We start from the raw sequence: 11,365 nt of genomic DNA, 5'->3' as shown, positions 1-11,365 counted from the left end.
TTAAATAATTAAACAATTACCAAATGTAGTAATATGTAATTAAGAAAATAAAAAATAATTAATACAAATTTATTTATTAATTGTTAGTTATATTTTTTTCTTTTTTACTTTTGTAGTTGTTTAATTTTAGTTCAACTTTTAATTATGTAGCATAGTTTATACTTTGTACATATTTTGAGTAATTTAATTAAATTTATTTATTTATTTTTTATCTAGTTTGATTTTATGGGATTTTTAATAAATATGAAAATTATTTTATGAAAGTTTTAAGGGTGAATTTCCTAAATAGTCAGCTAAGTTTTAAATTTTTTCTTCAAATATCACTTATGTTTTATTTAGGATCACAATATCACTCAACTATCACTTTTTTCCTCAAAAAATAGTAAACACCTCAAAAATCTTCTTCTCTCTTAGTTGACATGAATGTCACTAATTTTTTTTTTTAAAAAAGATTAGACCAATTTAACTCATCAAACTCATTTAATCAAACTTTTATTCTTTTTTTCTTTGAAAAAATACATTAGCTTATTAAAAAAAAATTATACTTAGAAAAACTTTATCGGTACTACAACTGGAAATATATTTTTTCAAGGGTTATTTTTCTCAATGCCCACTCATATTTTTTGAATTTCCTACAAAAATTATTTTTATCTTCTTAGAGATAATAATGTGACTCAACTATCATTGTTATTCTCAAAAAAATAAAAGCAAGTATCTTATATGTCTCTTTCTCTTCTAATTGGCGAGCCATGTTATTAATTTTTTTTAATATAGACTAATTTAAATCATCAAACTTATTTAGTTAAAATTATATTCTTATTTTTTTCTTTAAAAAAATATATTAATTTATTAAGAAGAAATTTTGATGCTTAGAAATCTTTTATCATTACTTAAACTTTCAAATTTTTTCTAAAGTTATTTTCTTGGATTGTTATAAATATTTTTGGAGTCGCTTATAAAAATTACATTTTGTTTTTGCTAAGACAATAATATCACTCAGTTATTAATATTTTTCTCAAAAACTCACTAAGTACCTTGAAAGTTTCCTCCTCTTCTAATTAGCATGTCATGTTAGTAAATCATTATTTTTTAAAAAATAATAAACATATTAATTCTGCAAACTCATTCAATCAAAATAATAGTTTTATCTTTTTAAAAAAATATATTAATTTATTAAGGAGAAATTCTCATACTTAGATATTTATACTTTTTTTTTCTAGAGTGATTTTCCTAGATAGTCATTCAGGTTTTTATATATAATTGCCTACAAAGATCAGTTGTTTTCTAAAGAAAATAATATCACTAAATTACATAATTTATCTAGAGATTTTAATTTGCATTTAAAATAATATGATAAAGATTAAGTATGTTAAAGAATTTCTAAACAGGAAAATTAAACTAATGCATTTTAAAAAAAAAAGAATAAAGTTATAATTTTGAGTAAATGAGTTTGATGAATTAAATGATTTATTATTCAAAAAATGTGATTTTAATGACAAGGCAAGTCAACTAAGAGAGAAGAATATTTTTGAGGTGTTTAGGTTTTTTTTAGGAAAAGAGTGATAATTGAGTAATATTGTGGTCCTAAATGAAATATAAGTGATATTTGAAAGAAATTGTCAAATTCACTCAGAGTTTTAATAATAATATGTTTTGGCATGTTTAAATTTTGTTATTTTATATCTGTCTATAGATAGATATACTAACAAATACGTCGTGGATAAATGTAAAAAGTTATATTGCTAAATAATTTAACCACAATATTTTTTTTCATAACATTTATAGCAATAAATGTGGCTAAAATTTATATACATATTTTATATGGTCCATGACTAAGAATTTATACTTATTGCTATGAAATCTATTATGTTGTAGACTGTACTTATAAAGAAAATTTTACTTTACAATATATATATATATATATATATATATATATATATGTATATGTATATGTATATACATATATATATAATTTCCCATTTATGGAATTGCATTTTGTAATGTTTCAAATTCCAATTGTCCGAATCGACCTAACTACGTGCATTAGTGCCCCCCCCCCCCCCCCGCGGACCCCAATATTTAAAATAAGTTGTAATAGCCTATTTAAGTTGTATCATATCCTATTAAAATACAACTTATTTAAAATGCAACTTATTTTAAATAAATACTTTCTATTATTTTAATGAATGGTCATTTATTTATTATCATTTTTCAATTTGGGAATTGACTTTTAAGTTTAGGGAATAACAAAGACTTTAATTTTCTTTAATTAAAAAAAAAAAGAAAAAAGAATTAATTTGTTTTAAAAGAGAATGGTCATTGCAGTCTTTTTACAATTATGGATAAATTATGACCAAATTTTTATGGTCATTTAGCACTATCCATAAGTAAATATATATTTGTAACTAATTTTAAAAATAATTAATACATATTATTCAATAAATTTTCATGTAATTTAATTAAATATAACTCAAAAGACAATAAAATATGAGTCTATATTCTCATTCAACAATGTAATTCTATATTAATTCAAAAATTAAAATAATAATGCAGTTAATCAGTTTTGCTAAATGAATAAAAAATAACCAAATAAAAAATAAAAATACTAACAATTACATAAAATTACAAGAAGTAAATATCGAGACATAAAAAGAAAAGAAATGGATGATATCAAGTTTATTAAAAAGCAAATTTCATCTGAATTTTGCTAAATCATATCGAAAATATAACAGAGGTCCAAAATAAACTAATTACACTAGTGTAACCGCATGTGTCTTGCACATGTAACATTTATTTATTTAAAATTAAATAGTTTTATCTATTGTGAGATTTTTAATAAAATGCAAAAATTCAAATCATTTTTCAAAGATACTTCATACTTTAATATAATAATATAAATATAAACTTATATTTTAGTATAGTCACATAAATATTTTACCACCCAAAGTTTCAAATGATTGATAGACCATCACTTTTGTGTTTTTCACGCAATACCTCTTCCCTTGCTGTCAAATGGTAAAAGAGACGCATCACTTTGAATCATATTTGCCTTACGATTGTTTTTTTTTTTTTTCAATTTTTAAAATCTTTCCTTATTTTTAAAGTCAAATCTTTACAAATCATTGATTATATTCTTATTGCGTACATAAAACTTTTAAAATTTTGGTACTTCTTAAATTTTTCTTATTCTGACGCTTTTATATTTATTTCTAGATTTTTCAAATCTTCTGAAAATCAAATTTAGTTGATTTAGAATTCTTAAACAAATATTAGTTGTCATTAATTCTGATGACTTCTATATAAGGAAATGTTTTATCATAAATATATTTAATTAATTTTCAACTCTTAAATATTAGGAAAAAATAGTGAAAAGACGATTTTGTCTAAAGCAAAGGCTTTTAATGAAGGACAAAAAATTCAAACAATATTTATAAGACACTTTACATTTTTAATATATTTTATAAATATAAATTCAGGATGATATTAAAAACATCTCTAATATTTTAATTCTTTACACAACTTGTTGGGGGTACACAATATTATACTAGTTTTCCTTAATTTGATTTCTTTATAATAATTTTAATTTAATATTATTAATATTGAAGAAAATGTATTTGATTATTTTCTGCACCAACATATGTAGTCGAATAGTAAATTTTGTAAACACCTTTTAAAAAGATAAATATTATAATTTTTGTGTACTAAATTTTAAAAATATAATACCTTTATGTCATGAATATATTATATTTTAAATTTAAATGATGTTTATGTTTTAAAAAAATCGAAACCAATTTTTTATGAGATAGAATCAATGTTAGGTAATAGCAGATAAATTTTACCTATCTTTGATTTCAATTATTTAATTTTTCAATTCTTTTAATTTTCACCTACAACATGCTTAGTGTAGTTCCACAATTTTTCATAACTCAATTATTTTTTAAAAAATTATGAAAACAAAAACGAGAATTAATTACTCATCAATAATTCTGGTTCAATTTCATAATAATTAAAAAAAGACATAAGAGGAATAAAAGTGGTATAGAAAAATTACACATATTAATCATTAACTGCTTGAAAGTGAAATCCACTCTTATTCTTTATCAGTAAAAGAATGCTCTCGCATAAGTATAAATTGACATGTCTCTGTCATAGTAAAATTACAACAACAATACTAACATTTTAGGTACAATATATTACCCCAAGCAAAATAATGTAACTAAATACGTATTTTTGTTTCAAGTTCTAAATAATTTTGCTTCAATTCCATAACTATTTGTTATGGTGAAATGATTTTTGATAAAAATTTATAGCTATTCATGAGTAGAAATTTGTTGTAGCAACATTAAAAACTAAAAAAGATCATATTTAAGAGAGATATTTTATCTATATAGTGATTGAACAATTTTTATTATAAATCAACACCGTTGATCTAAGATAATTAAATGTGTTAATTATTTGATTTGACTCGATTTTACCGAATTTTACTAGTACAGTTGAAGAATATTTCTTGTAAAATAAATATTTCGTTATAATTACAGTCTACAACATAATAAATTTTATAGAAATGAGTATAAATTCTGAATCATAGTCCATGAAAAAATGGTAAATAAATTTTAGCCTCATCTATTTCTACGAATACTATGAAAACAAAAAATTATTGTTAATTTATTTAGAAAAATATTTTTTTACATTTAGCTGTGACTTATTTTCTTAGTATATCTATCTATAAAAAAAATGTAAGGTAACAGAATTTTAAGCATGCCAAAATATTTTATTATTAAAACCTACATTCATACGCTAATTTTCATATTCATTAAAAAAGTCATAAAATTAAACTAGCATGATAAATCTTCAATCGGAAAATAATCTCATATGTATACATATAAGTGAATTTTCTTAACACAAAGTTAAGAAGCTTGGCCGAAATAATTGACTTGTACCAAATATATAACTTCAATCGACTCTAGATCTGTCATTGCGATAAATAATCTCATATGTATATTTACACTTTGAGTGATAAAAAAGAATGTTTACAACGATCTCATATATTTATTTTACAAATTATAAATTAACGACTAATAAATAAATTTGTGTTGATTAATTTTTATTTTCTTAATTACACACTACTACATTTGACAATTATTTAATTATGTAATTATTAACAAAAAAAATAAATAATTAAAAATAGAATACATAAATTTTTCATTCCCATGTATTGAAATAGTTTTCAATGTATTGGGAAATGCTAATAAATAAAATAGTCTTAAAAATTTAAACTTAGGAAGAAAGGGGCAAAAATATCTAAAAACTAACTAGTTTATAGTGTGAACATGTCTTTTTACTATTGTGGCCAAATTTGGATCAAATTTTTGTAGCCAAAACGATATTTCCTAATTTTAATTGATTATATACGACCATTCTATTGACTCTCTTTTGACATAAATTTTAGTGTAGCGCATCAAAAGTGGTTCAAGATTTCTTTGACATAAATGATACACTCCTTCTACGGATTTCTTGTCACTATTTTCTAATTTGATTTTAATTTTTACTTATTATTTTTGATAAATAAAGATGTGGGCGATTCAATTTTATTAAATTTAAATCAGTACAAAATTCAGATTATATTAAATTCAAAATATATTAGTCCCAAATAAATATTACAGATTAATATAATTGGATTAATTATTTAAGTCCAAACATATATGTGTTTAATTAAAGTCTAATTTTTATTGGGCTAGCCCATTGATTTGTGCTACAAATGATGAGCCCATTTTAATAAGCCGAAGATATTATCATATTCTAGAGGCCCAAATAAGCGTCATGTGTCAAATGACGTGGCATGCCAAGTCAAGTGAAGGAGCCAATAGGACCATGCCACATATCAAAATGATGCAGCAGACCCATGAAAAAAAATCCATAAAAAGACGTCACATCACTTAAATCTGATTAGTCAAAGAAGGTCCATATTCATCATGACTCTTCCTTTCCTACAACTATAAATAGGGGTCTCATAATTCAGAAAAGGAGACTCCAGAACTCTAACAAGAAGCAAGAGAAAGCTCGTAGATCAAACACCTTAATTTCTCTACAAAGCTTAGGCATTCAAAGCAAGTTCATCAAAATTCAAGATCAAGACCGCAATATTCAAGAACAAGCTCAAAAGCCCTTGCATTTAAGCACAAGTCAAAATCAAGACCCTCAAATCAACAAATCAAGTTCAAATTCAAGATCAAGCTTTAAGCCCTTGAATTTATATTTGAAAAGACAAATCAGAGAATTCATAGGGATTATAACACTCACTTATTGAAATCAATAAAATGATTGTTGAAATATTTTTCTTGTCTCAAATTATTTATTTTTTTGGCCTCGAGAATTTTATTGTCCAACAAATTCTAGCACGCCATGTGGGACAATCTCTACCTCTCATCTCAAGTTTTTCAACTGCAAAGTTCAACAACACTGAAATGACTTCCAAGAAGGTCAACTCTTGATCAACTGCTTCCAAGGCTTCTGATTCAAAGTTCTCTACTGAAGTAGAAAGTATCGTCGGTGTTACTTTTGAAAGTTTAGGAGCTTTCACAAGGAGCAAGGAAGGCTTGCTAGGATAACAAACATATATAGTGTTGTCCACGCCAACTTCAGTTTTTGGATCTTCAACCCCAAAAGGAATAAAGTCCAATGCAAGTTCTTCGGAAGGAGAAAGCAGTGTGGCAGAATCGCTTAAGAAGACTCTAGCTCTACTTGAGCATTCCGGTTCCAAATACTCTGGCACAAAAAGCGATGATCGTTCAAGCAACTCATCATCTCCGACTACACCACATAAGTTGAGCACTTCAAAGATCAACTTGTGCGATAATCCATTCTACTCTCCAATATCTCCAGTGATTATGAAAGTGATGGTGACTGATGCCTCATCTATGGAGGAGCAGCTTGTGAATTTGGCAAAGGCAATTGAGGGTCTGACCAAATATGTTTAGAATCAAGATGCTCGAATTGATAAGATAGTGGATAGGGTGGAAGGTCTGATAGACAGAGAGTATAGCCATGCACCTGAAAAATCTTCAGAGGTTCATGAGATAGAAAATCCTATGAAATAGACACCACCAACTAAAGAGGTGCAAGTTTCTTCTGAGGGAATGATCCCGATTGGGCAATTGAGGGAATTTATTGAAGGGACCCTCAAAGACAAGTATGATGTTGTCACCAAATATTCCCTTGCGTATGCCAAGCCCTCCTCTGTGAGGATAGACAGCCTTAAAATATCTGTCGGTTATCAACCCTCCAAATTTCAACAATTTGAGGTTAAAGGAAACCCAAAACAGCATGTCGCATACTTCGTTGAGACATGTAACAATGCTGGAACTTACGGTGACTATCTTGTCAAATGGTTTGTTCGTTTCCTAAAGGAAAACGTCTTTAATTAGTATACAAACCTTGAGCCTAATTCCATTGATAGCTGGGAGCAATTGGAGCACGAGTTTCTAAATTACTTTTATAGCACAAGGCGTACAGTGAGCATGGTAGAGCTCACAAATACTCGAAAAAGAAAGGATGAACCAGTTATTGACTTCATTAATCGATGGAGAAATGCTAGCCTAAACTGCAAAGATAGGATCAGCGAAGCTTCTGCAATAGGCGTCCAAGGAATGCACTAGGAGCTTCTCTACATCTTGCAAGGCATTATGCCTAAATCCTTTGAAGAGATAGAAACCCATGCTCACGATATGGAGTTAAGCATATATTCTGCTTGAAAAGGATCAACGCCTACCCATGACCCTCGAAGGGGCAAGGATAAGCAGGAACCCAAAAGATGGGGCAAGTTTGTCCCCAAAAATGACAACAGGGAGTCCATGAATGTTGATGTGTCACCTGTGAAGGTCACCACAAAGGTGAACAAGAAGGGAAGTGTGAAGACGACTTCTGGAGCACGTCCGAATCAAAAAATTTAAAGAAGATGTAAGAAAAAAAACATCCCTTCCTTGTTTCTGATGCTGCTGAGATTTTCGATGAACTCCTTAAGCATAAGCTCATTGAACTCTCAGAGATGAAGTGGCCCAATGAATTTGGAAGGACCAATGACCCTAATTATTGCAGATATCATAGGCTCGTAAGTTACCCTCTGAAAAAGTGTTTTGTTTTTAAAGATAAAGTCATGCAACTGGCAAGAGAAAAGAAGATCTTCTTTGATGATGAGACGACCAGTTCTCATCAAATCTCTATCACATTTGGCTCGCTCGACCCAGTCCAAATATGTGTCAAAGAGCATAATAAGAAGATATTAGAGCCTGACAGGTCTTCAGTTGCCGAAGGCGATGATGAAAGTTGGACTCTATTGACCAGGCACAGACACAAGAAGATGAGTCTATGAAAGGAGTTGTCCGAGCAGGCAACCAGAAGGAGAATGGTGAAGAAACCAAGGAAATAGAAGCTAGTTGAACTTCCGAAAAGGACAAGCGTAACAGAGCTTTACCTCCAAAAACCACAATGTCCAGTAACATTGGGGGAATTCTTACCAAGTTGGTTTCATGCGAAGACTGCTCGAGTCAACCTTGAGGTGTCTTCTTTTAATACTGCCAAAGAGGGGGCAAAGGTTGAGAATCTACCCATGGAAGTTCCTTCATCTTCCGAAAAGCTTGACGAAACTCTTGGCGAAGAGGCACATATATATGATAAAAAAATTATATTTACAAATGATGATCTTCTTCTTGGAAGTGACCCACACAATCGTCCCTTGTACATATAGGTTAAGTGCTAGGAAAAAAAATAAATAGAATCTTGATTGATGAGGGATCCAAAATTAACATCCTGCCTATCCGTACAATGAAGAAACTTGGCATAGCTACCGAAAAATTAGTTGAAAGCCGTATAATGATCCAAGGCTTCAACCAAGGGGGACAGAGGGCCATGAGAGCTGTCAAGTTGGAAATTCGTATGGATGATTTTCAATTAAATGCATTGATTTATGTGATCGATGTGAAAACTTCATACAATATATTACTTGGTAGGCCTTGGGTATACGAGAATAAGATTATCTCGTCCTCTTACTATCAATACTTGAAGTACCTCGAAAGTGGAGTAGAAAAAAAGATAATTGCCGATGATAAACCATTCACTGAAGCTGAGTCACACTTTGCCGATGAAAAATTCTACTTAAAGAATTATGTTGTGAATGAGAAAAAGGTTGAAGATGTCTCCAAGACCAAGTGTGATGATCTTGTATCTAAGAAGGATGAGACAATTGTCGAAAAAATCGCCACCAAGAAGCCCGTCTTCACTTTGAATAAAGAAAGAGTTACGAAAAAAAAGACAACTCCCATTCTTCGATACATACCAAAGGTAAAGAAAGAGAAAGTTTACCCATCTCATGCCCAAGAAAATGTGCTAAAAGGTCTAACTTCACCTAACAGGAGGATTGACGCAATAAATCCACCTCAAGATTACTTGGAGAGTCTGTGGCTCAAAATTCGCCATAAGATATGACACTTCCCATAAAATGCACAAAAGAAGGCTTCGGTCCAAATGCATACAAGCTATTTGTAAAGGATGGATACAATCCTAATGAGCCATCAAGGTTGGGCAAACTTTCGTCGGAGGGTACAACCAGGCAGACACGTGAAGGCCTAGGATACACGCAGCCACCTCTAATTCGCATCTTCATAAGAAAGGCAGTCAGTAATTATATCACCGTGGAAGAAGAGTTCACTGCGGCTAATAAAAGACCCTATGTATTTGATCGACTAGGAGAATCAAACATAAGAACTTCTGTGTTTGAAAGGTTGGTTTCTCTAAATAAGAAAAAAAATAACAAGCGTCAGAGAAGTCGTTAAAGTACAATAATGCACTCTTCGCCTAAGATTCAGAAGGATTTCCAAAGTTTGATTTCTTCTAGAATGAGGCGGCAGAAGCAACTGGTAGTTTCATACAATGAGCCATGAAAAGAAAAGGCTCATACTATGGTTTATACCAAGCAACGTGAGGAAGATGAAAAGACTGTTGGTTTCTCATATGATGTTATGACCCAGAATGAGAAAGATGTCTCATCTCAAATGAAGGTTGATGAAGAGATAGAAGATGATTTCTAGTGTTATCATATATCCGTAAACAACGATGATTCTCAAGAGGAGAAAGATGCTGGAGATGCTCCATCGTAACTTGAAGAAGGAGTAAAGGCCACAATAGATCCTTTGAAGGAAGTTAATCTTGGAACCGATGAAGACCCAAGACTCACTTACTTGAGTGCGTTTCTATAAGTTGAGGAGGAAATTGCTTATATGGACATACTCAAATAATATATGGATATCTTTGCTTGGATCTATAAGGAAATGCCTGGCTTAGATCCAAAAGTAGCAGTCCATCAGTTGGCGGTCAAGAATAGTGCTCGTCCTGTTAAGCAAGCCCAAAAGCACTTTAGGCCAGAGTTAGTTCCATTAATTGAAAATGAAGTTAACAAACTCATTGAAGCTTGGTTTATTCATGAAGTCAAATATCTCACGTGGATTTCAAGTATTGTTCTAGTACGAAAGAAGAATGGCCAAATGTGAGTTTGTGTCGACTTTCGGGATCTCAACAACACCTACCCTAAGGATAACTTTCCAATTCCCATACCAGAGTTGATGATTGATGCCACCACTAGTTATGAGGCAATGTCCTTCATGGATGGTTCATCCAGCTACAATCAAATCTGCATGGCACCAAAGGATGAAAAACTCACTGTATTTCATATGCCCAAAGGTATTTATTGCTGCAAGGTGATACCTTTTGGTTTGAAGAATGCTAGCGCTACTTATCAAAGGGCTGTGCAAAATATCTTTGATGGCTTGCTCCATTAAAATATTGAATTCTACATGGATGATCTAGTGGTGAAATCAAGAAAGAGATACGACCACTTGAAATACCTAAGAATGGTGTTCGAGATACTTCAAAGATATCAACTTAGGATGAATCCATTAAAGTGTTCCTTTAGAGTTACTTTCGAAAAATTTCTTGGTTTCATCGTGCAACACCAAGGATTTTGAAGATGCTCGAGCCTCAAAATATTCATGAGTTAAAAAGCCTTCAAAGAAGGCTAGCATATTTAAGGAGGTTCATCTCAAAACTGGCTGGAAAATGCCAACCATTTAGTCATCTCATAAAGAAGGACACTCCCTTCGAATGGGACCACGTTTGTAGTAATGCCTTTGAGAGTATCAAATCATACTTAATGAAGCCACCAGTGCTTGCGGCACCCTTACTTGGGAAGCCATTGATACTCTACATCGCGGCACAAGAGAGGTCAATTGGAGTACTACTGGCTCAAGAAAATAGTGAAGGCAAAGAGAACTCTCTTTACTATCTAAGCAGAATGATGACACCAAATGAGCTAAAG

The sequence above is a fragment of the Capsicum annuum genome, chromosome 7 (genome assembly GCF_002878395.1).
Source record: "Capsicum annuum cultivar UCD-10X-F1 chromosome 7, UCD10Xv1.1, whole genome shotgun sequence".
NCBI classification, from domain to species: Eukaryota; Viridiplantae; Streptophyta; class Magnoliopsida; order Solanales; family Solanaceae; genus Capsicum; species Capsicum annuum.
This window is presented reverse-complemented; position numbering follows the sequence as displayed.